This window comes from Orycteropus afer, unplaced genomic scaffold, assembly GCF_000298275.1.
Source record: "Orycteropus afer afer isolate SDZICR_OR568_19922 unplaced genomic scaffold, OryAfe1.0 scaffold00094, whole genome shotgun sequence".
NCBI classification, from domain to species: Eukaryota; Metazoa; Chordata; class Mammalia; order Tubulidentata; family Orycteropodidae; genus Orycteropus; species Orycteropus afer.
The window spans coordinates 4155541-4179120 of NW_006921681.1; the positions used below are offsets into that span (position 1 = coordinate 4155541).

Below are 23580 nucleotides of genomic sequence, written 5' to 3' on the forward strand. Positions count from 1 at the left end.
CCTTTAAGGCTCAGGGGTCCAGGATTATCTTCTGTGTCTGTGTTAATTGGTTTCCCTTTTCTTTGTTGAAGAGGGTCTGTGCAGTCTTTCTGCCTAGTCCACCGTCTCGCCAGAACTCTCAATGCATGTCTCTTGCGTCTCTTTCCCAGCAACGCGTGTCTCAGGAGCGCGTGTCTCTTTCAGCAGCACGTCTTCCTCAACCAGTAGCCAGAGAGAGTTCTGTCTCTAGAAGGCCTCCTTTCGAGCTCGGCAGAGTGGTCAAACTAGCCAATCATAGTATCAGAACTCTAAGCACTTGAGAGTGAGCCTCCCATAACATTGCATTGTGCCACGCCCAACAGAAATAACCCAGGTGGATAACATTTACAACCTGGAGCTCCTCAGATGCTCATTCCACCACTGAGTTTACAATAACTTATGGGTAGAAAAGCCATACTAAGTAATTTACTACTCTGCAGTTCATAAAGCACACTGGACTCCTCCAGAAACGGGACCTAAACACAAACACAGCATTATTCTCTGCTATTAACTTCTGTCATACAGCATAAAAGCCAAAAAAGAAAAACCCCACAAACCTACTGCCGTCAAGTTGATTCTGACTCATAGAGACCCCCATTGGGTCTCCAAGGTAGTAAATCTTTACAAAAGTAGACTGCCTCACCTTCCTTCTGCAGAACCATCAATCTTCTGCTTAGCAGTCAAATGCCTTAGATACTACTGCAACAATAACTTCCAGCTCTGAGGCACTGGAACTGGGCAACTAAACCAGAGATAATGAAATCAATGGACATTTAGTAACATCAAATTACTTATGGGTTTACTAATATTTTGGTAAAAATAAAAACTATGTAAACCAGAGTTTAAAATATCTCAAGAAAATGTAAAAGCATTTCTTTAAACTTCCTTCATTTTCTCTATATAATTTGAAGGGCAATTAGAAACTTCATATACCAAAAGCTCAAGGCCCAATCTTCTACCATGAAGACTGACCACTACCAATATTTACCTGCTGACTGATGTTACAGTAATATCTCTGCAGTGTAATCCAAATAAAACCTTTGATGTTTCTATTAAGGGTTCCTGAGAGTTTGAGAGATATAGATGAACTAATACTTCAAGAAGGCCAAATCAGCTGCATTTCTTCATATTCAATAACCCCAAACATCTATTTCTGTTCCAGATACTCTAACTGTACAGATATAGTAGAGTCAAATCCTATGGAAATTCACACAATTCATCTTGGGCACAAAACTGTATATAGCCCTTTCCTGTTATTTGAGAATCTTAACAGACAAGTGACTCAACACTGCTGTGCCAAGGACACACTTGGCAAGTGAGGTATCAAATATGTCCTCAACATCATGCCCATCCTGCCAGTTGTCTTTGAGCACGATGGCAAGTTCACCTACAAGCAGATTCCAATCTCTGACCACTGGACCCAGAACCTCTCCCAGTTCTTCTCTAAGGCCATCAGCTTCATTGACAAGGCCAATTACAAGAAGTGTGATGTCCTGGTGCACTGCCTGGTAGGCATCAGCCACTCAGTGATGGTCACCATGGCCTACCTGATGCAGAAAATGAACCTGTCATTCAATAATATCTATGACCTTGTCAAGAAGAAGAAGTCTAACATTTTTCCCAACCCAAGCTTCATGAGGCAGTTGCTGGACTTTGAGTGACCACTGGGGCTAAGCAGCCCTTATGACAACCACATACCCAATGTTTAGCTCTACTTCTTCACCCCATCAACTACCACTTGTTCCCATTCAACATACTCAAATCCACATGAGGTGCCTTCCTAGCCCTCCAACAGGGTCATGCAGAAGGACCAATCCTACTGCTCCTGGCCTGAGGAACCAAGATGCTGCCTTTGCCTAGCAGCCCAGGCTGATGGGTGGTTGTTGTTGTTGTTATGTACCATGGAGTTGGATCCGACTCATAGTGACCCCTCCTTGGGTTTCTGAGGCGGTATCACTACAGAAGTAGATTGCCCAACCTTCCTTCCAAGGAGTGGCTGGTGGGTTTGAACTGCCAGCCTTCTGTTTAGCAGTCAAGTGCCTTAGGCACTATGCTACCAGAGTTTTATTCATCATCCTGTGTGGGGCAGAGCCCACAGTCAAGGTCTCCCTCCACAGGACTGTCTGAAGATGACCTCAACTCTCAGACACATGGCTTTAGGACTCCAACAGGGCCTCATTCTTCCTTATGATACCCTTTCTTGCGGACAGCCCAAGCCAACTTGGCTTTTGTTTAGACACATCCACAGACCTGAGTTTACTTTTATTTTCCTTTATAAAAAGAAACTTTGTTAGTGTGATGGCCTGGTATGTCAGGGTCAGGGACAAATCAGGGTCAGGGACAACCCATGTGGAGAGAACCCTGGGTGTGTGAGTGTGGGGAGAGGTGGAGAGGGAGTAGGAAAATAAATAGGGCACAGGGAAGAAGTGCACACAGACACTGAGCTCCAGCTTGGCCAGCGTGGCAGCCTGCAGTGCCCACAAATGCTATGGCACCAGCATCTAGTCACCTGCATCCAGTTCTGCCAGCTGCTGCTATAGTTTTATCTGCAAGGCAGCATGACCCTCCTCCATTGTTGTCCTCTACCATTTTGGGCCTGTAAGAGCCTGCTGCAGCAGGAGGACCCTCTTGAAGGAGATGTGCTGGAAGGCCACCATATCCATGAGGGCATGCTTGCACTTCCTGTGCCCTGGGTCACCTGGCCCTAAGATGCTGAGTGAGAGCTGAGGCAGCTGGAGCACAGGGTCAGCCCCAGGGGACACGGCTGGCACTGTGTATTCTGGCTGGGGTTGATGAGAGTGACCATGCAGGCACCGAGGGGGCACTGTACATGCTTGGCTATGAATGGTGCTGCGCCTCCTCCTCATGCTCCCCACAGATGACGCAGCAGTAGTGTCACTCCAAGTAGTTGTAGAACTGCATGTAGTGCAGTAGGCATGGTCCACACACCACGGGGCTGCCCCGGCTAGGGTTGCCGCACAAAGGTGCCTGGTGAACAATGGTCACACTCCAGCTACTTGTGCATCTCCATGTCCCACCACTTTTACATATTTCACCTTCTTGACAATCTCCTGAAGCAATTAGCTGACAAGAGTTAAGAGCTGGGATTCAAATTTTTTAATGTCATCACTTTTTACTTGCTCATTCCCCCTCTCAAGCCTCAAGCGCTGAGTGGCAGTAAATTCTTCTCTTCCTGATGTGAAATTATGTGACTGATGAGTTTGTCATCTTTAGCGTAACCTCTTCTTCCATCTCACATAAAATTGCCGGAAAATGGGAATGCGTGTGAAAGCGCTCTGTAAGCCAAAAAACTCATTACAAATGTATTTATTATCTCACCATGTAGTTTTCACATGAAGTTACACTTGCTTTATGATTTATGTTTGTTTAGTACACTCTAAGGGTAGAGAAAATATCTTAATTTTTATATCCTCTGCAGTTACCAAAAATGTCAACCATGTAGGAACTCAAATGTTTGTTGAGTGACTGGCTGAATAAACAAATGTCTGAGTAAACAAATGTTTAAACAAAATAAAAAATAAGAATACAGATTTTAAGGACAAATAAATCAAAAAGCATTAACACTGGAAGCTTGTTACGTAATACTAAGCCTTTCAGCTAAGGTGCTCAGTATTTCCCCCTTAATAAGAGACTGTATATTACCCCCTCCTCCAAATACATCGAGCACTAGGAAACAAAAAATAAACCTAATAATTCGAAGAATGAGCAATTTCCTCTTTGGCTTTGTTTGTATCAGAAGTTTAGGAAAAAAAGGAATCTTATTTCCTGCTCAGCTGTGCAGGCATCTGAGGATATGTGAGGCTGGAGGGGAGAAGAAAGGCGAAGGGGATGTTTGATTTAGAAGAGCAGCATACTTGCTAATGACTTTGAACAAGGTGCTTTGAGGAAACAATGCCAACACTGTCTTGATCTTTTTGTAAACAGGTTAGTTTCCTAATTCTTTTGTGGAGATATAAGACATCTGTGCTTCTAAATGAGGAACAAAACAAACAGAAAACCTCAAATGAATGAATGCAGTCAAAGTATTAGTGGGAAGTACTAGCAGCTCAACTGGTTAAGCTGATGAGATGTTTGGATAAAATGAAACAGTGAGAGCTCAAAGAAAATAGGGACAAATATCTGAGAAGGAATATTCAGACAGTATCATTTCAAGTACTTATTAGTCTGCTCTGACAAGGCACAGAGGACAACCACCTCTCCTTCTATGCTTAAAGGATGGGCATTCCACTAATGATTGAGTAACTTCCAGAGAAAGATCTGCCTTCCAAGGAACTTTAGCAAAAAAGCCTTCACGGAAGTGCTAAGAGCATTAATAATTAATGAAAGGGCACAAAGTAACTGGGAAGAGATAATCTCTTGGCGACATATGATATTCTCTCATTCCTATCCTTCGAGGACACAATGTGAACACCTACAACAATAGTGGGAACGAGAAGGCAAGGTGGGGGGGCTTTGAGGGAGGAAGAGCTGGTGTAGTGTCATTGAGAATCTAGTCTGTGATGATGTTTTTTGTGTGGCCCAAATCTGAACCCCAGCTTCCAGATCTGAATTCAATGTGGTTTTTACTGTCCATGCCAAAATTAAAAAGCTGATAAAGTTGAAGAATAATGTGACATGAACATAACTTGAGGAATACCAACACTCATGAAGAAGCCTCTCCTTTTAGAATCAGTCACTTATCAAATACCAGAGGGGAATCTAGTCTTCTCTTCATTGTATTATCAAATCCTCTTACTCTCCACTGGAGTGATGGAATTTGGGAGGAATGCAATAGTATTCTAAAGGCTGTTCATCTGTGAGCAGGATTTTCATCTGTGGATAACAATTAAAGCAGTCAGCAGTCTAATAAATCTAGTTTAATTTCAGCAGTATGAAGTATCGCCATTACTCCTCTTTGTAATTATACTCCCAAAGGTAAAAACTAACTCAAATTAAGTTTTCTTTTTAAATTTATAGAGATGAAATTCATATAACATAAGATTAGCCCATTTTAAAGTGTACAGCTCAGTGGCATTTAGCACATTCAAAATGTCGTGCAGCCTTCACTATCCAGTTCCAAAGTATTTTTTATTACTCTCGAGGAGACCCAAGTACCCACTGAGTGTCCACACTACGTCTCCCCCCCCCCCAAAGCTAATTAATACCTATTTTGTTCAAAGAGGATGGTGCAGGACAAGGCAGTGTTTCGTTCTGTTGTATACAGGGTGGCTATGAGTTGGAGCCACCTTGATGGCACCTAACAACAACAAAAAAATTCAAAGAGTAGTGGGAATCAATACTCAGCAATAAGTTTTCTAGTCTGTCATGTGTGGTAAAAGTGCTACGGAGAGCAAAGTAAGTGTCCTCCTGGGAGGAAATAATACCAGTGGCTAACACTTATTGAATGGTTACTATGTGACAGGTACTACTTCACAAACAGCATCATAACATGGCTAAGTGTAGGCACTCTACAGCCGCACTGCCCAATTTATGATTCAGTGTGCACCATGTGTCCTGCAGGCAAGTCAGCGTAACCTCTCTACCTCAGCTTCCTCATATTCCTAACATGAAGATTACAACAGGACTTATTTCATGGAGTTGCTATGAAGATTAAACAAGTTCAAAGTGCTTAGAATAGTGTCTGGCACATAATAAATAAAAACTCAATCTGTTACCTATAACCATTGCTACCTTACTTAATTTTCACTACAATTCTTTGAGGTAGGTTCTATTTACACTCTAATTAACCTAGTGAGGAAGCTAAATTTTATAGGTCTACATGATGTATCAAAAACCCCCAGGGAATGAGCTGCGGAGCTGGGCTTTGAACCCAACTTTGAATTCTGTTTGCTTAGCAACCATGCTGCAAAATCTACCATAGGACAAAACCTTTCTTATGATAATTGACCTACTTAAGCAAAATCACATATGAAAATGTAAAAACCTCCAAAACCAAACCAAACTCACTACCATCAAGTTGATTCTGATTCAGCAACCCCCTTTGGAGTTCCAAGGCAGGAAATCTTTACAGAAGCAGATTGCCCAGTGTTCCTTCGGTGGAATGGCTGGTGGGTTTGAATCGCCAGTCTTCTGGTTGGCAGTCAAATGCCTTAGGCACTAACCACCAGAGCTCCTGGTAAAAACCTTACCATGTCTCAAAACTATGTAATCTAAATGGCAGCTAAGCCAGCTTTGCTTTTCTTCTGACAACTTCTGATCCTTTAATATGCATCACCTTTGTCTTCTACATGCAACTGCCCCTCACTCTTCTGGTCTTTTCCATTCTCCCTGAGCACTATTCTCTGACTTCAGGGGACTCAATACTCAAGATTCTAGATACCTTCTATTACTAGTCCTTTCTGGTTCCAGGCTCTTTGTTGTTGTTGTTAAGTGCCGTTGAGTCACTTCAGACTCATAGCGACCCCATGCACAGCAGAATGAAACACTGCCCGATCCTGCACCAGCCCCACAATCCCTGCTATACTTGAGCTCATCATCGCAGCCACCGTATCAATCCATTTCCTTGAAGCCCCCCCCCTCTTTCGTCGACCCTCCACCCTACCAAGCATGACATCCTTCTCCAGGGAATGGTCCCTTCTTACAACATGACCAAAATAGGTGAGCCTCTTTACTCTCTAATAAATACTGCTGCCAAAGTAATCTTCCAAAAGGCAGATTTCAACCTTCAACTTTAGTTCAGTAATACAAGTATTTCTTGTGCACCTATGTGCAAAGCACTATGTTAGAGATAAATAGAACCAAGCCATATATGCTCTATAGAACCCTCCATTTTCTCCACAAGGAAATAAAAACAAAACAAAAAAATCTAAAAACCTAAGCCTCAAAAGTTTACTTCATCAATATGAACAAAAATAACACTGGTGAGAACTGTTAAATTAATGGAACGTTAATGAAAACTGACAATAAAAGTCCAAAAAGTTCTATCTGCAGAGTCTGGGGGGACTCAGCGTCACATTTAGGAACACAGCTTGCATATGCTTTCAGCAGCCCATTTCTGCTTGGTGAATTGTGTATTTTAAGCACAGAATGTGGAAAAGATGAAGTAAGCTGTGCTGGTCATGACAGCATTCTGTCTTTTTGAAAGTGAGAGCTCCCAGAACCTAACCCAGAAGGAAGCAGGACCACACTTTGCCCAAAACAAGGACACTGAGAGCAGATTCTGGGACACGGATCAAACAGAAGTTTCCATCCCACTGGCCTCTGCTGCCTTACGAGAAGAAGAGCTCTTGGACACAAAGGGATTACATATAGTTACATATCAGCACTATAAGTTAGCCAAGGAATCCTGCTGTGAATAAAGAATTTCTATGATAATAAAAATTCACTTTCTTCCTATAAAAAGCAAGCCTTGCCCCAAACTCAACTATTCACCACAGAGGTTCTGTAGGTAATCCTACCTTTAGGGCCCTATTCGTGGCTTACCCCCACCCCTTGACCTAGGTGGTGCCAGTGAGAGCCCCATTTTTCACATTACACTGTACTTCAGCTTTTTCCCTGTGCATGTGAAGTCACATTGGCTTTCCTCACAGGCTGATTGGGAGGATGGCTGAAACCATGTCTATAAAGGGTTCTCATTTGCAAGGATGAAAAGAGCTATAAATACAAAGTGAAAGCAGTGCTTAAAACATTTTTAAGTTGCAACTATTTCTTTCTTTTGATATGGGAAGCCACAGGAGCATCAAAGGAACGCCACTGTTTGTTGACTGTTGCTCCAGAGGCCGCCTCTCTCCACCTGGCAGAAAATCCAAGAGAGATCTACCATGATATCATAGTGGCTAAAGGCACTTGACTGCTAACCAGAAAGCTCACAGTTCAAACCCACCAGCCACTCCTCGGAAGGAAGATGGGGCAATCTACTTCCGTAGTGATACTGCCTTGGAAACCCAAGGAGGGGATGCTATGAGTCGGGTCTGACTCGATGGCACATAACAACAACAACATCTCAAGACAAGTTGCCCAATGGTTTCCTTGAACACTTTTAGAAGCAGTGGGAGAAACAGGCACAGTTTGCATAGCTTGTTAGATTCTCTCTAGGAAAGCTGCCATTACAGTAGAAAGCCGGCTTCCTAGACAGATCCAACTAACCTGTGGGATTGACTTACTGGGTTAAAAGACTTTGGACCATAATCCTGGGGAACAACTTAGGTAATTGGCATAACATAGCTCATAAAGATAATGTTCTACATCCTAGCTTGGTGAGTAGCATCTGGGCTTGTAAAAGCTTTCAAGAGGCCATCTAAGATACAACTGCTGGTCTCTGTTCTATGGAGGAAAAGAGAATGAAGAAAATCAAAGGCTCGAAGAAGAAAGTAGTCCTCAGGCCTAATAGAGCAGAAGAACTAGATAATGCCTGGCTAACACTCCCTATCATTCTGACCAGGGACACAACAGAAGATCCTGATAGAATGGGAGAGAAATGTAGAACAGAATTCAAATGCCTAAAAAAGGCCAGATACAGAGACTAGAGGAACTGTTGAGACTACTGTCTTAGGACACATTTTAAACTTTAAACAGAAGCTATTTCTGGAGGTCACCTTCCAGCCAAAGAATAGACTGGATTATAAAATAGACAATATCACCTGTGAATGATGTACTCCCTTAAACAATCAACTATATGAGACCAAACAGTCAACATTTACCAAAAAGCAAAGATAAGAAGGCAAGAAGGGGAAGGGAAGCTAGATCAATGGAAACAGAGCACAAAGAACGGAAATAATGAGAATGCTGACACACTATGAAAACTGTAACCAATGACATAGGTGTATAAAAATTATCAAACCCCAAAAAACCTAGCTCACTGCCATTGAGTTGCTTCCGACTCATAGTGATCCTGTGCACAACAGAACGAAATACTGCCCAGTCCTGCACTAGGGAGGTTAAATTTGCCTAAACACTCTTTGTTGTTGTTGTTATGTGCCGCTGAGTTGGACTGGACTCACAGCGACCCCTCCCTGGGTTTCTGAGGCAGTATCACTACGGAAGTAGATTGCCCAACCTTCCTTCCAAGGAGTGGCTGGTGGGTTTGAACCACCAGCCTTCTGGTTAGCAGTCAAATGCCTTAGGCACTACGCCAAATCAAAAATTATTAAGGAGGAACCTAATTTGCTATGAAAACTTTCAACTAAAACATAATAAAATATTATTTAAAAAAAAAAAGCAGAAAGCTACCTTAGGAAAAAGGATTATGAATATGTAGTGAAAAAGTTGTTTCCCCTTGTCTCTTTTCTGCCACAAAAGCCTGGCACAGGACTCTGCTAGGTTGCAACTGCTTGTGTAATAATATGCTTAACCTTGGCTAAATTAACCTCTTTAGCCAAAAAAGGGGGGAAGGGGACAAAATTAGGCTTACAGGAAATAAGCTTAATCAAAGCCCAACAGTAACAAAGGGCAACAGAAACATTTCTACTGTATCATATCCCACAGACTGGCCAAGAGCCCGGAATTTTCATTACAACTTTTCAAAGGGAGGGAGAGAAGGAGAAAAATATTTCACAAAAGCATTATCAAGGCCCCAAACCAGGATGCCCTGCTGTACAACCAAAATTTGTAAGCGGTTGGCCTTTCATGGAGTCAAAACCCCAGCATGTGGAAAGCGTCAGGTCTTTTATACAGTAGACGGAGTTCTTAGAAGGACTACTGTTTTGCACTGAAGTCTCAGAGTTTCACAGATCATTAAAGGTTTCTGAACCACAGAGAAAGAAGGGCAGAGTTAAGGAAATAAATCAAAAGTTCCTCTGGGATGTACAAATGCCTGCTTGGAACAGGCTTTCAGCATGAACATCCTCCACATTAAACAACAGGGAGGACATTTCAAAATAAAAGCAACAAAAAAGATTCATTTTGTTATAAGCAATGTACTTTCTTTTTTGATGTAAAGGTTATGTGTGCTACACAAAATGACTCCTGTAGTGATGTCTGGGGGGAGGTGCATGTGGGACCAGAGACAAGGGTGGTAGTGAAGGAAAACAAGTATAAGTGAACATAAAATCAAACGGAAATGTTCTATTTGGGGTACCCCAAACAAGTCAAAATGCCTTGTAATCTATCTCAGGGGTAGAATGTGAGGTGGGGAGAGGTATTAGAAAATAATTTCAATCATATTTACTCCTTGCCATCCTTGCCTAAAAATTGAAGTAATTTTTCTATATCCAGAAAGATTTCTCTTACTTTTCTTGTGCAATACACATAGTTGAAGGCGGGGAAACAGACCACGTTATCTGAAATGCAGAACCGCACATTTCTTAAGGAAGTATTTGCTGTTTCAAAACCAGCAGAGGGAGTACAGCATTTGAGAACAGGAAATAGTCAACCCAATACCTAAAAATTTGTATTTTTCCCAAACAATCGTTTTGAAGCCAAGTTATAGAACCTCTGACCTTGCTCTCAGGAGCACTGGTGGTATAGTTGTTAAGCATTCAAGCTGCTAATCAAAAGGTTGACTGTTCAAACCCACCAAGTCTCTCTGTGGGAGAAAGATGTGTTGTACTCTGTCCTACAGGGTTGCTGCTATGAGTTGGAATCAACTCAACAACAGGTGCCCCTTGCTCTATTGCTACCCAGCAATGTAAGTAAAGTGAAATGCTAGACTGCCCATTCAGACTGGGTGAGCTTATTACAGTACCAGGTGAAGAAGAGAAGTGGGGCTACCCACACTTCTGTCAGCATATAGCTACTATAACAGTACTGTTTGGGGTCCCGCCCCAGTCCCCACCAATCTGGAAGGGGATGGGAGAGACCCAAAGAGGCGAAAGGCACAGCGAAAGGCAGAAAATCCATTTGGAAACTTGACAGCAAGCATCAGAGCAATGATTTTACCTTAAAACCCAGGGCTCCCAGTTTAGTCAGTGAACTGCACATTACCTGAATAATTTTTGGGGGGTGTGGTGGGTGGGAGGAAAGTACCGTTGTTCAAGCTTTTTTTCAACAGCTGGTTTAACACAAAAGAAGTAAACAGATATCTGCTAAATGACTGCTCTCTTAATCTTTAAGCCACAGTTTACCAAAACATACAGGAATGGGTTGAGGGACTGATTTGATGCCAGTATGATCAGCATGGACATAGTTTCCAGGAAGTGCCCGCCCACATTTAGGATTTAGATGAAAGCTAATGGCATATCCCACAAGAAAACAGCCCATTATTTCATGCAAGATCACGCTGTAGTTTGGGTCTGCCCCAGGTGTTAAAATGGCCTAAAAGATGGTTAGTCTGGGGATGTTACTGCTGTATCAGGTAACATCTTGTATTAAAGCCTAGTATTAATACTTTCTCACTGTAGGAAATGAGAACTAGGTTAAAAATACTCAAGATTTTCTCAGCTCAACAGAATAAACAGAATTTATAACATAACTAAATGCTGCACTAGTGAGTGGGCACTGAATCAACACCTGTGCCTGCCTGAATGAGAAGACGGGGGTGGGAGCCACCTGTCTGCTCTCTGCTGCTGACACTATCTCTGCCACGTTCTCCTTTTTTTGTGGTTTATCATTACAGAGACACAAACTACAAAGGTCCAGAAGAGCACACCTAGAGTGGGCGGATGGTGGAGGATGCTGGGACAGCATGGAGCCAGCAACATGGGCAGAGGCATGCCAACTATCCAGACGCAGCTGAAGTGCTTCCACAAATGGTGACAGCGATTATTCAGTATGTCTCCAAAGGGCAGGATCAGGACAATACAGAAGGTAAAGTAGTTCAAATTTCAGCTCAATAAAAGTGAGAAATTTCTTGCCCAACCTTCCTTCTCAGGAGCAGCTGGTGGGTTTGAACCACTGGCCTTCTGGTTAGCAGTCAAGTCTCTTAGGCACTATGCTACCAGAGCTCCTTACAAACAATGTAATCATCCCAAACCACCATGATTGCATTTAATAAGTTCAATGTTACTAGGTCTTCAGAAGTAGCCAGGTAGCCACTTAGTCAGGAATGCTGTAGAGGGATTCAGGTGCTGGAAAATACATCATCAGACCATGAACACGCTTCAAGGATCTTGCTTTGGTTAGGTACTTCAAATTTTTTTTTTTTTTTAACATTTTAAAACACCTATCCTTCAAAAAGCTTCAAGTCCTAACTCCATGTTTCCTAAGATGCACATAACTCCCCAGACCCTCATCTTCAACTCCTCTGACTCCCATCAACACTGAGTGTCCATACCACACAAATGAGTCCTTCATTCCTTCAAACTGGTACTGTGAACCAAACAGGTGGAGAGATCCCAGGGAGCAGAACCATCAGGCACAATATGCTTAGCAAGTTCTTGCTGAACAACTGGTATTAGGAATAAACTATAAACTTTTTACATCCATACTATCTAGCTAAAAAACCTAAATCACTGATTTCTAGAAACGATGTACAACAAATATAAGTATTTACAGACTTACCTAGTAAGGTAAGGTACTTAGTATATGGAAAAATAGTAATTAGAAATTAATAATTTGAACAGAATATCATGCAAAATTTTGAAAATATGGTTTAGTCTGCTTGTAAGACAAATGCACTAGACAGACAGTATTTGTAAACTTGCATGTTTTAATATAAATACAAAATGACAACTTCAAGAAACACTATTTATCCTTTAACTGCATTATTCTGTTTAATCATCTGGTAGACATAAAATGGCACAGAAAGGCATATGGACTTTTCTCCTGAGTCACTTGGTAGGTTTACATGGTCGAAAGAAATAAGAGATTTGAGTCTTAACAAGTAAATTAATTCAAAGATACAGCCAATTAAAAAATTTACCAAAAAAGGAATTTTTAGTTTTTTTAAAACCCACATTCTCAGACAGTCTACAAATTTTGCCCCCAACTCACTGGCTGCCTGCATTACTCTGTTGAAAATGGTCATGTTTAAACTGGCTATTCACTGGGCCTATTTTCTTTCACATTTAATTATTCCTTCTATCGTCCCACAAATTCCAGATTCTTTCTCCAAAACTAAAATACCTCCTTTGACAACTTAAGGTCACAAACTTCTGGCCTGATTCAATGTACTTTATTAGGACTTCTTCAAAACAGAACATTTGTGGAAAGGAGAATCAAGTTTTGATTTTAGGAGGCATGTATTTATATCAATATCCAGCCCTCTAAAATAATCAGACACCAAAAAAGTCGCCATAAAACAAAACAAACTCATTGCTGCTGAGTCAATTTCGACAATTTAGTGACCCAACAGGACAGAGCAGAACTGTCCAAGGATTTCAAGAAAAGTCCAACTCCAGCATATGGGAACAAAGAGACAATGGCAGCAGCTTAAAATATATAACCAAAGCATCACAGGAGGAAATCTGAATCTATCTTAATATTGTTCAGAACATCCTCAGTGATGCTTCACTCACACAGCACAGACCCAGGATAAAATTCCAGAGACTGTTTTCAAGATAATAAAATGGCATATGATGGTGACTCACTAACAGACTGAAAAGAGAAACGAAAAAAAAAAAAAAAAAGAAATCCATAAACAGTCATCAGAACCTTTCAAAGCTGCAGAAATCTGGCCACACTGAATTTCTTCCACCTCCCTTGGCTCTCATCTCCAGCATGCTTACGTGTGCGTGCTCACACTCTCTCTCTCTCTCTCTCACACACACACACAAACACACACACACAAAAGCACACTTTACTGGTTGTTCTGAAGCCAAGTTGCAACTGGCTAATGGCTTACTCGATTGCTTAAAACAATATTTTATTCTTGACTCGCTCAATAAACCTGCTGAGAAAAATAAACACTGAGTTTCAATCTTAACAAATAATCTAGAAAACAGAACTACTGTGCAAACAGTAAGTTGATGGACTGCCTATGATAAACAGAAACAGGAAGGTCCAGTGAGCACAGCAAACCCCAAGTCCTCGTCCTAGTCTCTTTGGACTCTAGCGTTAACAAGGATTTTCCATCCATTACATGAAGTCTAAGGCCTAGAATATCCAGATTTCAACTGGTCTTAAAAATAGCATTAAAGTATATCATAAGAACACAGAGGACAAAAGATAAGGTAAATTTTTCCTTAAAAGTATTGAGTTTTAATCTACTTTCAAGACCAATAATTATGTATCTATGGTTATAATGTAATTACATGTATATGGTTATACTATATCCCATTATTCATACATCTGCATTCATATGTACATGCACGCGCGCGCGCACACACACACACACACACACCATATACTTCATTTTAATAAACATTAAGTAAAGGCCTGTTATAAGGCACTAAAGTGAAATGAGGAGCTCTGCTAGCATAAGGCACTTGACTGCTAACCAGAAGGCTGGTGGTTCAAACCCATCAGCCACTCCTTGGAAAGAAGGTTGGGCAATCTACTTCTTTAGCGATACCGCCTCAGAAACCCAAGGAGGGGTCGCTATGAGTCAGGGCCGACTTGACAGCACATAACATCAACAACAACAAAGGTGAAATGAGGTCCCTACCCAGAAGGCCTTACATTCTATATACATACATGCTGTTGTTGTTGTTGTTGTTATTTGCCGTGGAAAACACAAATGCATGGAAGAAGAAAGGAAGCAGAATTCAAAGTCCAGAATGAAAATAAAATTCTGCTAAGAGAGATGAGCTTGTGTTATGGCAATCAGCCCACAGGAAAGGGCTCACCTGGTCTCCAATGACATGCAGGCAAGAGCAGACCTCTACAAATGACTTTGGACACTCTTAATACAGTGACTGTCACTTTCCAGAGAAGATCACAAGCTGGATGGCCCCTTGATTTGACTGTAAGTTCCATGAAGGTAAGTACCCTCTCACTTATTATGGACTGAACTGTATCCCCTCAAAATATGTGCTGGAATCCTAACCCTGTGAATGTAATCCTGTTTGGAAATAGAGGTTTCTTTTTATGTAAATGTGGCCACAACAATGTAGAGTGTGTCCTGAATCTAATCACTTCTGAGTTATAAAGAGCAGCACACAAAGGCGCAGGGACATTCAGGCACACACAAGGGAAGCCAGATGCTTTGTGAGGATCACCAAGAACCAAGGAACACCCAGGAGTAGAGACAAAGATGCAATCGATATTGTGAGACCCTGATTTAGACTTTCAGCTTCCAGAACTACGAGAAAATAAAGTTCTGTTCTCTACAGCCACCTATTTGTGATATTTCTATGACAGCAGCAGTAAAAAACTAAGACACATCCAACTCAGACAGGCCTTGGGTTATCAAAAGGTCCTAAAAAACTTCCAACATTGCCAACTCTGATGGTCTGGACATCTCAGAGGCCAATTTGAGATTGTAACGACACCATTTAGAGGCCCAGAAAAAAGGATTTAAGATGATATGTAAGCAGAACAAAAAATGTTATTTCCAAAGTAGAAAAATAACAAGGGCCATTGCTATTGAAATTTAATAAACACCTCAAAAAGAAAAGTTAGCTTAATGGAGTCTGGTGTCCCTAGAAAAGTTTATCCTGGTTTTTCCTATTTACATAACACAATTAATGGTTTCTGAATTACATGAAACAGAAATAAAAAATTGGTAAGCAGCTGTGAATAATGTACAGAAGACTGCAGTTAATGGTTTACTTAAAAAAATACAATTAATTCTTACTGTAATTTTCTAAAGTAAATTACTCAAGGGTATGACTTCAAATAAGATGAACTAATTATTCAAGGATTATAACATTAGATACATTTTAATGTCAGTCTTCTAACAGATATGTATTTTTAAAACATTAGTGAACCAAGTTTTCAAAGTCAGAATGGGGTCACAGATCTTACAAAGCTAAAAGATATTTATCTATGACATAAAATGTGAACTCTGGGTAGATAAACATATTGAGTATAACCACAGAAATCACAACTTGTAACTCTTTTTAAAGACCATTTCAAACCTTCCATTTGTTTTACTAGCTTATAAAAATGGTCAACTATTCAGGCTTAAATATCACAATCGTCTCCATCTAACAAGTCATCCAGGTAACCAAGAGCCACTCAAATCATAAGATCCACAAGCTAGCAAATACCAACAGCAAATAAGTAACTTTGATCCTTGTAAGCAGTATTTTGTTCAATAACACTTTAAAAATCCAACTGTTTTTCATCTGAATGCTGTTTCTATAAGTAATACATTTCATAAAATTAAAGCACTCTCATGCCATTCCCATTAATTCTAATACATAGGATAAAGGCCAGGGACAAGCCTAAGAAGTTTACACTGAGAACAGCAAATAACCAAGGCTCTTGGCTAAAAAAATTCACCTAAATTTTTAAGGCCTCCTTTTCTTTCCAACATCTGCACCAAAAATGTCTTACATGCAAATTATTTAACTGCTTCACTTACACAAGACAATCAGCCAATCTCTCTTGGGTTACTCTAGTCAAAACTGGATCATTGCCCAGTTAAATATCCGTACAATTTAAGCTATCAGAAGTAATAGATTAAAGTTTCTGGTCTGTTTTAATGGGAACAAACCCTCTGCACTGGAATCACTATAGGATCACAGTACTTGCTGCCAAAATGCAGTGCCTGTTTATATTGGCAATCACTTTGCCTCGAATGGAAAATTCCAGCTGTCTGCATCTACGCAAGGGCAAGTTATTAAGAGAAAAGGTATGGCATATAAAAGCCTCTCCCTGCCAATCCCTCAAAGTACTTATAATTTTCATATATGAGAGATGCCAGTGAAAGAAAGCAAAACCTGAAAATACTACAAGCCTGATACGTAAACTTTCTGTCAGTGAGAGGCAGCTATCCTTTCAAATAAATGGTTTCTGTTTGAAATGAAAACAGGCCTAACTCACATACTATGATTAGATGCCACAAGGTAAGGAGAAGGACCAGAATTTTTATGTGAAATAAGGCAGGAGTTACAATTATGTTCCTAGGAAAAAGTGAGTAAAGAGGGGAGGAGGGAAACTGTAAAAATGAAGTGACGGCAGAGATGTCTGACCTCCTCTAACTTCACAAGAGGGAAGCAATGTCAGCATCAACCTTCCAAGGCTGATTTCTCTGAAGCGGAGGTCAGACATACCACCATCCTCCAACCTTTTTACCAATTCTGACACCAACCACCCCTCCCACGCCTCGCTCTAATTTCTCTGCTGGGTTTGATTATTTGCAATGGTCACAAGAGCTCCCAGACCACACTCACAATTATGGGGCTTATGAGGGAAGTAACAGGATACAAATCAGGAACAGGGTCAACAAAGTAACAGGAACAACTCAGACTACAGTTCTTTATCAGGACAGTTTCTTCCAGCCCTCTGCTACCAGGACCTGCTCCGGAAGTGTCTCAACTCTCAGTTCTGTGAGAGAGCTTCACCAAGTGCCCAAAGGCACTGCTAACCAGAAGGGTGGTGGTTCAAACCTACCAGCCACTTCTCGGAAGGAAGACTGGGCAACCTACTTCTGGAGAGATAATGCCTTGGAAATCCAAGGAGGGATCGCTATGAGTTGAATTGACTAGACACTACGCAATGAGGTTTTTTTTTTTTTTTTTTTTAAATACACTTTATTTACATGGTCCCCCACAAGGGTGCCATGAACCTTATTTGCATTATTAGCAAGCTGTCCAATCCCCTTGGTGGGCCACAAGCACCTCATTTGCATAGTCCTACCCAGTCATTTGGTGGGAGATAACAAAGACTATAGCTAGAAGGCCACATTAAGTAATTCACTGCACTGAAGTACTAAGTATTACTGATAGTGAAAATAAGCCCAGATACTTTTCTATATGTTTGAAATACTTTGTAATAACTCAAAAGAAAAACAAAATCCAGCCATAATAGTGAAACAATTTACAACTCTAACAGAATAAAGACATTATTTTAAGAATGAATGTACCACACAGGTTTAGGATTTTGCAAGTCTACATTATAATAAAGAACAGTGCTTCCTAAACTTTAAAGTGCATTTGAATCACCAGAGGAGCTTATTAAAATGCAGATTCTAGCTCAACAGGAATGCCTCCCTAGACGCCCATTCTGCACTTACAAGAACCTCCCAGGTGATGGTGCTTGTACTGGACTGAAACTACACTGAGAAGCAAGGACATACAGCATTTGTAGAAGAGGTACTAAGTTTAAAACCAGAGACCTTGTAAATTATCATTATACGGCTTTAACATATTTATGTGTTCTCAGTGGTATCAACCTATTCAAGAAGTCCATACTTTATTATGTAACATTAAATGAGGCATTACTGAGGCTACAAAATTGTTTATCTAATGTTACAAGCTAAAGTTAAATAAAACTTCATGCTGGAAGCTCAGCTCGAAATGCTAGCATCTTTTTTAACTTCTTAATATTAATGGAATCTTGATTATTCAGTCTTGAAGTCCTTTCTCTACAGTATTTATTCTTTGCTGGGAGAATATACTCTATGTAAAAGATATTTTGCCTGAAGAAAAGAACAATCAACACTCAGTAGTTATGTACATATTTAATAGAATCATTCCCAGAATGTGGCTAAGTAGCTGATTTTCATGTTATTACCCAAATTAAAATTTAAATCTTCAATACTTTTCATTCCAGCACCCAAAGTTAAAAAATAAAACAAAACTGCATCAAAATGGGCTGTTCGTTCACTGGGCTCTTGGTTCCTTTCAAAAAACAGTGACACATGTTCAATATAGAAAACCAAGATGAAAGGCAGACTTCCATGCTCATAAATTCATTTCCAATTTCCCATTTTCTGTCTTCCTAAAGACTGTCTATCTCATATGTGCTTCTCAAGAGAAGATGCTCATGTAGCTCTGCTCTCACTTCATTCTACCCAGACACACTCTTTGGAGAGAGTTCAAGGTCCAAGCCACAATTATGGCCTAAGTCCCACAGCATCAACTCATGCGATCTTCTCTCTAGCCATGCTACGGTGTACTTGCTGGACACATTTCGCAATTTCCTGTCTTCATGCCTTTGCTCACGATATTTCCTCCAGCTGGAAAGCAGCTTTTCCGGTACTCTTCTAACTATGGCCTGTCAAAATTGTATCCTTCTTTCAAGGCCCACCAGTTCAAATGCAAGGAGCCTTCTGGAAGGCCCCAGCCTCTGTCCTCATTTTGTGAGGCCTGAACATCCACCAGGGCCTTTAGTACCTACTCATGGGACTCAAAAAGATGGGTTGACACAGTGGCTGGAACAATGGGCTCAAACATAGCTGCAACTGTGAGGATAGCATAGGACAGGACAGTGTTTCCCTCTGTTCTAAGTAGGGTCACTATGAGTCAGAACTGACTGGATGGCATGTGACAACCACCACCACTCATGGCAGGCATGTAAATAGTTCATCTTTCTGGCTATAAGGCTGGCTCCCTGGAAGGAAGCAATGGTGCCTTGTTTCTCTTTATAGGAAACCCAATCACATCACTTAGTGGATACCCAAATTGTAAAAAATTAAAAAATTTAACAATTCAAAATGTTTAGCTCTGGAAATAGGAAGTAGTGAAAATGAATTTCTAGTACAGTAAATATTAAGGCAGCACTGACTAAGTTTACAAGTAACATGAGCTTAGCTTCTACTGGCCTAGGTGCTCAGGAATAAACTAAAGCAATGAGAGCGTGAGAGTGGGGCATGTACCTTCTGTCTCTTCCAGAGACTAGGACTTTGGGAGCAGATCAAATTGTCCTCTTACTGATGTCGCATCTGAGACAAGAACAGCAGTGCCAGGTCACTGAGGAAGTGCTCCTTGTCAACCAGTGGATTCCAGTTGAATCTGTCTGTGTAACAGTAGCTAGAGCTGTACACAAAGGAAAGATTCAAGGGACAACTGTCCAGGTGCCAGACTTGGAAAGTCTTTGGTTCAAATAACACAAACATGTTCTCAGCCTGAGAGAAGATATATGGTGCTGCCAACTGAGTAATCACCTCATAGTTTCGAAGAAAACTGCAGTATATATAAAAATCAAATTATTTTTGAATTGCCCATCATTTTGAATTATTCATAACAAGAGATAATTAAGATTTGCATTTATTAATTTTATACTATATATGTTTGCATCTATACTATAGCTAGTTAGCTATGTATATTAGGCCTCCTATTTTTCCACATGCTAACATCAAAGTCATGCAATTAATCTTCCCTATGATAAAGGGACAGTGCTCAAAACAGAATCAATGAGGCCAGAAACTATGCCACACAGAAGTTCAGCTCATTGTGATTTACACACGCGTACTAACACTCAAAACTCTGATGTGGTTTAGACCAACAATGTCTTGAGGGAGAAGAGGTAAACAGCCAAGGTGAATCTAAGATGTTCTGCCAAGTCATCTTACCATAATCTACCAACTAATTATACATCTTACAAGCATACTGAGGGGATGAAAATAGTTATAGAGAATGGGAGAGGCAATAACCTACCGGATATTTGTACAACCGTGATACTAAACATTTAACTTGCATTTATTCTCTCGGGTACCGTGAAGTTAACACATAATACTCATTCAACTAAACCTCTATAAATATGTTGGTTTTCCACAACCAGAGCCACTATTCCCACTTCAGTGGGCAGCAGTATTCAGAAAAAGGCAGATTTAGTTTCTGCGTAATGAACACTAGAAACCAAGAGAGTTAGGAAAGCCGTTTATGTCCATGTTCACCTGGAACCTTTCCCTGACATAGTATCATGGCAATGAATGAACTGATAAGACTGGGAATCTCTTGAGCAAAGCTTCAAAGACCAGGAAATACATTTTTTAAACTACTAGGCACTACTTTCCACATCCTTTAGCTTTTCAACTAAAAGAGTATTTTTCTGGCAAGACAGGTTAATGCAAAACAGGTTAATTTTTTTTTTTAAATACAGGTTTAATATATTTATAAATGGAATGTAACACTGTACTTTTCATTGAATTTAGCTGCTTTTCATAGTATTTCGAATAGATAAATGGGAAAAAAAATCATCTGTGTTTTAATTTACTTTTTATAGACATTATTTCATCTAAATTCTTACAACAATTCTAGGAGACAGGAATTATCACCCTGTTTTATAGACACTGAAAGTGTAGAAAAGAGAGGCAGAATAATGTACGTCAGGTCTCACAGCAGGTAAGCAGCAGAGGAAGCCCAGGTAAGAACCATCACTTCATATGCAGGCACAGATGTCCAAGCATTTTATAAAATGACTGCAGAACTGACAAAACTGTAGTATTTCCTCATGCAAAGAAACATGATTATAGAGAAAATAATTTCCCAGTCCTTGACAGGATTTGACCTGAAGTTCCCAATGAGCAGCTCAAAGCAGACGACACCACTGAAAGAGATCATCAAGTACTATATTATAGGTAAGGCCAAGAACAGAACACAGGTCTGCTGACCCTCACGCCGATGCCCATCAAGCGTGTTCTTTTGGATGCAGACACCCTTCTGATGTTTCAAGTCACTTGAGAATGGCAAAGAAATCAGTTAATAATTCTGGTAGGCAGAAGAGAAAAGGTATTTGCTATAAAGGGGGCAAGACCATAAGATTTCTACTAAGGAAGTTCTGAACGAGAACAATGGTATCTGAAAAGTTTCTTATCTTCTGCTGCAAACATGAGAAATAACCTTTGTCCTGCCTCGCGAATAAATTGTGTATGATTAGCATGGTTATGTTGATAATTTAGCAAAATGTAAAATGAGTGCCTAAAATGAGTGCCTCATCCAGCCGACTGGAATATTTAGAGATTTACCCTACTATCCACCACATTCCTCCAATTCAATGCAAAAGACAGCAGACACTAGGAATGTCTAGCAAATGTCAAGCCATGATAACCTCCCCCTACCCCAGGTGCTAGAAAGAAGTCTCCCATCAATTCCATTGGCCCTGCCCTGATGAAGATGCTGGAAACAGGAAGACTGCTGGGTGCCAGAGGAGAAATGAGGAAAAGAGCTACTTGGTTGGGAAACAGGGGCAGCAGAAGAGTGATGGAGAAAGGTCTCAAAGTGTCATGAAAGAGGTGCCTGGGAAAGAAGACCAGAGAACCAGCTCAAAAGAAAAAGGCTATTTGTTGAGCCAGATATGATCACTAAGATAAGGGACAGCTGAGAGCAAGAAGCAAAACAGATTAGAAGAGCCTGACACAGGTTAAAGGTTATTCAGATTCATTTCTACTAAAGAGAAAAATGCTGGATAAAATTCCCTAGCGTTTCCAAATGCTAGACAGTAATTTTTATATTAATTATAAGTTTATTTTTAAAAAACAAAAGGATAAAATAACTGGTGAGAGATTTGTTATATCAAATTCTTCATGGTTTGTCGTTTTTAGCAGAGCACAGGGATAAACAGAGAATGTTGAGAGGTTACAATCCAGCCCTATTGATGAATCACTCTCATTTTCACTCAGCCAAAACAAAATTCCTACTTAGGGTATCGAGTTTAAGTTTTAAATGTACATCTCAAACTTCAAACAATTGAAATACACGGAAGAATGAACAGTATTACCTTCACTGTTCTATATTAAATACCTCTTTATAATGTGTTCTATAAAAAGTGATTATATACAGTTAGATAGTATACATTTTAGTTTAATGTTTATAAACGATTCTCACTTTCTTTACCATTTTCAAGATAAGCCCTCTTAAAATATCCAGAAGTGTGACAAATATTAAAAGTTTAATCTAATTCGCATCGGTTGACTCAAACCATCAATTTATACAAATCTATGCTCGAAATCTCATAAACCCCTTTCCCCCACTATAAGCTATCATTGTTCTTAAGGTATTTTACAGAAAAAGTGTACAGAAACCGTTCATTTTTAAAAACAGGATCAAAATTAAGGAAGAGAAAATCCATATGTAATACCCAATTAGAAAACCACAAGAACAAAAAAAACCTATCTCATTGTATAATGGATATTCTTCATCCACATCATCCCCATATTCCCTAAAAAAACAGCCTGATCTGTAAGCAGATTAAATATTTCCCAAGTGCTGAAAAGAGCATTTCCAGTTCCTAGGTCCCTGCTAAAGACTGGGAAGCAGCTGGCCCTACCCCACCTGCAGTATCCCCTATTCCTTGGACTAGAGGAAAACTCTCCCCCATCCTCCTCCTTTACTACCTGTAAGGAGATCTGGAGGGCAGGCAATTACAGGTCAACAAGACTGAATCCCTTACCCAGCATTCCCTTCATTTAACTTCACTCTGAAGTTTCCTCAGTAAACTCTCTTCCCCCAAGTTTGTTATGAGTCAGATATGACTCCCAGCTTTGTGAAATATCAAAGTCATTCTTAAAAGCCCCATTTAAGCAATTTACAAGAACCTCGAATATTTGTCTAATGAAAAGTGCAAACTTTGAGGGCCAGAATATTAAGGAGTTAAAACTACTCTTCAAAATATAGCTATTTAGAGAAAAAATTCCCTTTATAAATCATAGTATATTTAGCTACAAACCTTTAAATTCTACTGTATGATCTGGTTGAAGGCTGTTGTCAATTATTGTATCTAAACTAGTGATAAATGACGTTTCCTGGTTCAGATACTTTATTTAAAATTACATATTAATTCCCCATCCACTATTCCCAAAGACTTTTCTGTTCTTAGAGTTAAAACAGAAGTCTGCTTTCTACAAAAGGATAAGCATAATATGTCTACTTACTCTGCAAAAGCATGAGCTAAAACTAA

General features: G+C 40.1%; 1 protein-coding gene across 1 annotated transcript in view; it reads right to left on the bottom strand.

Annotated features, from left to right (window-relative positions):
• RERE (arginine-glutamic acid dipeptide repeats) overlaps positions 1-23580 on the bottom strand; it is a 470759-nt gene that overhangs the window by 81357 nt on the left and 365822 nt on the right. The gene's annotated exons all lie outside the window — the stretch shown is intronic.